General features: G+C 42.5%; 1 protein-coding gene across 1 annotated transcript in view; it reads right to left on the reverse strand.

Moving 5' to 3' along the window:
* The window catches only part of CELF2 (CUGBP Elav-like family member 2), a 446,151-nt gene that overhangs the window by 227,955 nt on the left and 212,196 nt on the right, over positions 1-6,000 (reverse strand). The window lies entirely within an intron of this gene.

Genomic DNA, 6,000 nt, shown 5'->3' on the forward strand with positions numbered 1-6,000 from the left:
GTGTGCATCAAATTAGTACGTTGTTGCTGCTCAGAATGGAAAGCGCTCCAGCTATGCGGCTCGGCGCAGCTGATTGGCTGCCCACGCTGGAGAAAAGGGCCGGGAGTGCGGAGGGGGCTCCCATTTAAAAAGCACATTGTTTCTGGGACCCAGGCACAAAGAGTACAATTCAGAGAGGCAAAAGGCGATCTCAGAATTGCCTGCTTTGTGCCGGAAAAAAAAAATGCAGCCCCAGAAAGTTGAGTTCCCGCTAAAGGACACTGAATATTTCAAATCTTTCACACTCCATAAATTGCTCTCTGTATATCTGACTTCCAGATGTTGCACTTGAGTTCTAAACAATCACACGTTTGGGAGAAAAGAGGAGGAAAAATAGGAGAAGGTCTGCCTTTTCTTCTCCCAGCTTCAGTAAATATTTTAGGCTGATACTAAGAGCAAAACCATAAACCATCCACAGATCCACCTTCCTCACTGCTGTTTCCAAAGCCCCCATTTGGAAGAACAAACTGCTTATTTCAAGTCTGCTGTTCTAGTCACCATCATGTAATATGATGATGGAAGAGTTCCACGTTTTACTTGGATCAACCCTATTTAAGCTGCAGCAAGTGTAAAGCAAAACCACACACCCTCCTGTGCTGCCCCCAACTAATGCACCCCAAACCCACTTACTCTAGGAAGTGACAAGGCTGAATGCCCCTGAGGAGCTGTCTTCTGCAACGCTGTGCTCTTGGTTTAGCTTCTCAGCCTGTGAGAATACAAGGTACCCGAGGAAGTGCAAGCCTAGCAGACACAGTTATCTACAGAGCCTTGTCCATAACTGCCTCCCCCACACCAACCCAAGAAGCAGAAGGTCAAAGAGGGGCCACACTGACTAAAACTTCACTGCAAATGGCAGGTGTAATTGCACTGTGGCCTCGGGCTAATAGTAAGAAGGCATCCAAAGATCTTAAGCAGTTTTTAATTAGTTAAAATAAAGAGAACAATATCAACTGTTCTTCCAGAGGTCCTGGCTTCAATTTCTCCTCCTCCTTATATTCTTATTTTGCCATTTTATTATTTTATCCTTCAGATAAACAATCAGAATATGTCTAACCTGAAACACTTTCAGAGCTATCTCTAATCAGCCTTATTGTTATAAAAAGTGTTCTGCAGAATAAAATTGAGCACAAAATCTTCTTTCAACAGTTTAGGTATAATGTAATACTTGTTTATATTAGCGGGAGATCGTTTAGCTTGTTCTTAGATACGTATACTTCTTTTCAAATTGCTCTTTGAGAGTTCAGTAAACACTTTAACCCTGTGGAGCTGTGACTTGAGCAGGGTGGAGGTGGCAGAGCCCCATGAGGTACAGCATGTATTGTTCACACCACACAGAGAGTGGAGAGTGTGGCAAGACTTATTTCTGGGACAGGAAGGACGTGTGGTTATTGCTGTTGAAAATCAGCTAGTCTGAAAAGGGGAAGACATTGCCACAGGTCTCAGCTAACAGAGAACGGAAGTTCAAAAACTGGGGCTGTTGCATTTTGTCTACACAGAGCACAATTAATATAACATGAAGGAGTTATATAGTAGCATTCTAGTTCTAAATTTTGAATTCTAAATGAAGCACTCCTTGATGTCTCTCAGAAGGACAGGCCATTTTTAACTTTACCCCCCAAAGTACAAACTCACCAAAGTGCATGAAAGAAGAAATAACTGAGAAGAGGGTTTTTCCCTCACTCTTTTGGTCTATATACTGGTGAATGGGTATTTATACTACTTCTCCCATCAGCCATCCTTCACAGATGCCTGGAGACTTCTTATCGTCCTGAGGCAGTGCAGTGAAGTGGCTAAAGGCATGGGCTCCGAAGTTAGTCAGCGAGAGTCTGAATCCTGGCACCACCATTTCCTAAGTGTGCTCCTCTTGGCCTCAGGCTCTTTTATCTGTACAATGGGAATATCAGCCTCTGTCTCATAGTCACATGCTAACTGGTATAGGGCACGGCACAGAGTAAGTGCTCTATGAATGTTAGCTATTTCTACTGCTAATTCCCTCTTTGCACTTGAGATGCACTTGAAATCAGTGGTCCTCACAAGTCTACCTTTCAATCCAGAAGTTTTCATAGTATAAACTCAACCACTATTCATATCCTAAATAATAATGATATATAGCTTTTAGCAAGCACTTAAATGCCAGATACCATGCTAGGTGCATTACATACATTATCTCTAATCTTTATAAAAACTCTGTGAGAAAGTATTATTTTCCTGATGCAAGCCTCTAAGAAATAAGTTCCTTTCTTAAGGTTAACCACTCGCCACTGAGTCAATTTTGACCCCACGTATGTCAGAGTAGGACTGTGCTCCACAGAATTTTCAATGATTGACTGTTCAGAAGAAGACAACCAGGCCTTTCTTCTGAGGCGCCAGTAGGTAGACTCAAACTTCTATCCTTTTGGTTAGCAACCAGGCACATTAACAGCTCACAAAGGACTCCTAAAGTTAGCAGCTTATACAGTAAAACCTGTGAAAGCTAGAACCTATATATGGCAGAAACCTGTCAGAAAAGGAAAAGTCAAATATTTCCTACTAAAACAAGCAATAGAAAAGTGATAGGACTTCACCTTGTCAAAGGCAGAAAACGTGCAAGACTTGGAATGACAAGGCAGTACTGTCCAGTTCCATCTCTCACAGATTTCACTGTAAATGGCAGAGGTACGATTCAAACCCTGGCCCACTGACTCTAAAGCTCAAGATGTTTCTAATCCATCATGTGGCCAAATATCATACCCGGCTTGCCTTGGGCTAACTGTGAATATTTCATGGCAAACCCATGGGAAGAAGAGGCCCTGGAATCACTGCAAAACAAAAGGCTACAATTTTAAGAAACTCCTACACATGCCGTTCCTTTCTCTCTCTGGGGAAGAGGGTGCAAAGTACTGAACAAAGAGTCCTTTAAGATTATTTTGAAACACACATTTTGTCAAAAAATCACATAAGGGTGTCCCCATCTTCACAGATTTCTGTCCTCTCCTTCCCCACAGGTTCATACCTACACGTACCTCGCATTCTTATTTATATCCTTTCCCAACTACTTGCCATTTTGTAAAGGGAAGTTTTTCATCAAATGCTCTAGGCATGGCAATCCCTTCCTTAAGTAAATCCAATGAGATCTAGTTTTTAGGTGGATGGGATGCTCAGGCGGCAGGAGTTTAAGATAATTGCGGTGGAAATTTTGGGAAAAGGATAGCAAGAATGGCAGCACAACTTGAAGAACTGAATTAGTGTCACTGAATCGTACATGCAGAAACTGTTGAAGTGGTGTATCTTTGGCTGTGTATACTTCACAAAAATTAAAAAGCAACAACAATGACAACAAACATAACAATGTAACAAGGCCTTCCTGATGAAAATCTTCAGTACAAAATAGGTGGCTCTACCCACTGACTACTCAGTGTTACTGAATCCCACCCCCGAGTCCTGATCGTGTTTGCAACAGCTTGGTTAGGGTTCCTTCTAACTCACCCAAGCTCCTCCTTTTTTGGACTCCCAACTTTCTTCCTGGCTGGTGTTCATTTCTAGTGGAGACTCACTGACTTCTTTTGTCCTCATGGGGCTGTCGGTGCTGACACTTCTAAGCATGCCAGAAATTATGTGTCCAACAGTTAAACTTTTGGGGGTACTTACCAGAGGCCAGAGAGAGCCAATGTGCTCTTCACTGAAGGCTAATTATGGAACAGATATCCCAATACTCAGCAAGACTCTCAGTAAGACTTGGTAAAAAATGTATGAGAATCTAATGATGGGCTCAGAGACTTAGATTAGCTTGCTTCTCTTCATTCCCTAGCCATCCTCAGCACCCAGTACAGTGCCTTTTACAATACAGAAATTTAGATTCATATTCCAATGATGTTTATTGAAGGCCCAAGCTCTGGTGAAAACCTTTGCCAGGCACTTGACATACAAACAATACTAGCTCTAGAAGTTGGAATAATTCTTCCCATTTTGGAGATAAAGCACCTGTGAGACATGGAAGGAGAGTGATTTTTCTAATGGGATACTCTTACGCAGAGGTAAGGTGCCTGCAGAAGGTGGACATAGATGTTGTTATTATTGCTAGGTGTCACTGAGTCAATTCTGCCTCAGAGTAATCCCATGTGATAAGAGTAGCAGTGCCCAGTGGGGTTTTCTAGGCTGCAGTCTTCATGGAAGGAAATGACCAGATCTTTCCTTCGACAGAGCCACTGGTAGGTTCAAACCACCAACCTTTTGGTTAGGAATCAAATGGTTAACCTTTGGGCTACCAGGGGCCTTCGTGGACACAGATACTAAGACTTAAAGTCTTAAACTTAAACTATCATGTTTGAGCATTCCATGGATTGTGTCCCTAGCAGTGTTTCCTGTGGACTCAGTGCTCACTCACAGGTCCTAGACAAATGCACATACATCCCTCCTGGCTCCAGGCCTACAAACTGCAACAAGATCCTGAGGGCCAATTCTGTTTTTACTTTTGGCAAGGGGCCAGCTATAAGGCTCCTGTAGGACAAATGCCATACGGAATCACACCACAAGTTAGACAGCACAAAGCTCCATGCCAGCAGGCACTAGTTGTATTAGCCTCAGAGCCAAGATGAAAATATAATGACGCTTAGAGAAAAAATGAGAGCACTTACTTTTTGCTTTTAGCACAGGCACTGACCTACTTCCCTACTCTATTTTCATGTAGAGAGAACTAGATCAACAGAAGATGTGCAAAATCTTCTGAGGTTCCTCTAAGCAGTAAAATATTGTTGAAAATTGTAATGACTGATCCAATGCATTATTTTTTTCATCATTATAATTCCAAGGCAACAAGCTTTTTAAGGCCCTGTGAGTTGCATTTTTTTTTTTTTTTATGGAGAATGGAAACAAAAGAATTAAAATTCTTAATCTTTCACCTTCTTCTTGGATAACAACTTCCTGCACTATATAAAGGGAAGAACAATAAACTTACAAAATAAAATGGCTATGAGAAATGCTAAGGGCCTTTAAATTATATTAATGCTAAAAAACAAAAACAAAATGCCACCTTTAGAAGATATACCAACCAGTTGTCATTCAATCAATTCTGACTCGTAGTGATCCCCCAAAACAGAACTGTGTTCCACAGCGTTTTCAATGGCTAGTATTTCAGGAGTGTTGTGGTTACCTAGTGCCGGTCTGACAAGAATATATACCACAAATGGGATGGCCTTAACAAACAGTTTATTCTTACAATTTGGAGGCTTTAAGTCCAAGTTCAAAGTGCCAGGCTCTAGGGGCTGGGTGAAAGCCCCTCAACCTTGGAGTCCAGCTCCTGGTCCACTGGAGCTAGAGGCGTTCACTCAGACAGCTGCTGACTGCTGAGGCTGAGAAGTCCCAAGGTTGACAAGTAAAAAGGCATGGTCCCAATGTTACCAAACCACATGGCAGGCCATTAACTTAAGTTCATTTTAAGTCCCAAGGTTGGCAGAGCATAGCAGGCTGGTGAACAACAACGGCTACATGCAGGGTCCAAGCATGCCATAGGCTAGAGACCATTCCCAAGGCTTCTCCTTATATACAGGAAGCTGACCACATTCCAAAGGCAGCTACTCAGCTGCTTGTGGTAGATTCCACCATAGAGTTGATTGCCAATCTCATCATGGGGAATAACTACCACCAGCTGCCCAGCCACTCAACCAGGCCCAGCCAGTTGACACACAAACATAACTACCACAAGAAGTAAAGCACCAGACCTTTCTTCTGAGGTGCCTCTTGGTGTCCTAAACCTTTCACCTTTTGGATAGCAGCCAAGCACATTAACCAACCGTACAACTCAGGTAGTGTCAGAAGATATACTGAACCAAAAACTATACTAAAAGATATTTATCTTGGAAAAAATTTGTCTAAAGATAGCTAATCTCTCTGTTGTTGTTATGTGCCGTCAAGTCGGCCCCAACTCATAGCGACCCCTCCTTGGGTTTCCGAGGCAGTATCACTACGGAAGTAGGATTGCCCAAC

The sequence above is a fragment of the Orycteropus afer genome, unplaced genomic scaffold (genome assembly GCF_000298275.1).
Source record: "Orycteropus afer afer isolate SDZICR_OR568_19922 unplaced genomic scaffold, OryAfe1.0 scaffold00028, whole genome shotgun sequence".
NCBI lineage: Eukaryota > Metazoa > Chordata > Mammalia > Tubulidentata > Orycteropodidae > Orycteropus > Orycteropus afer.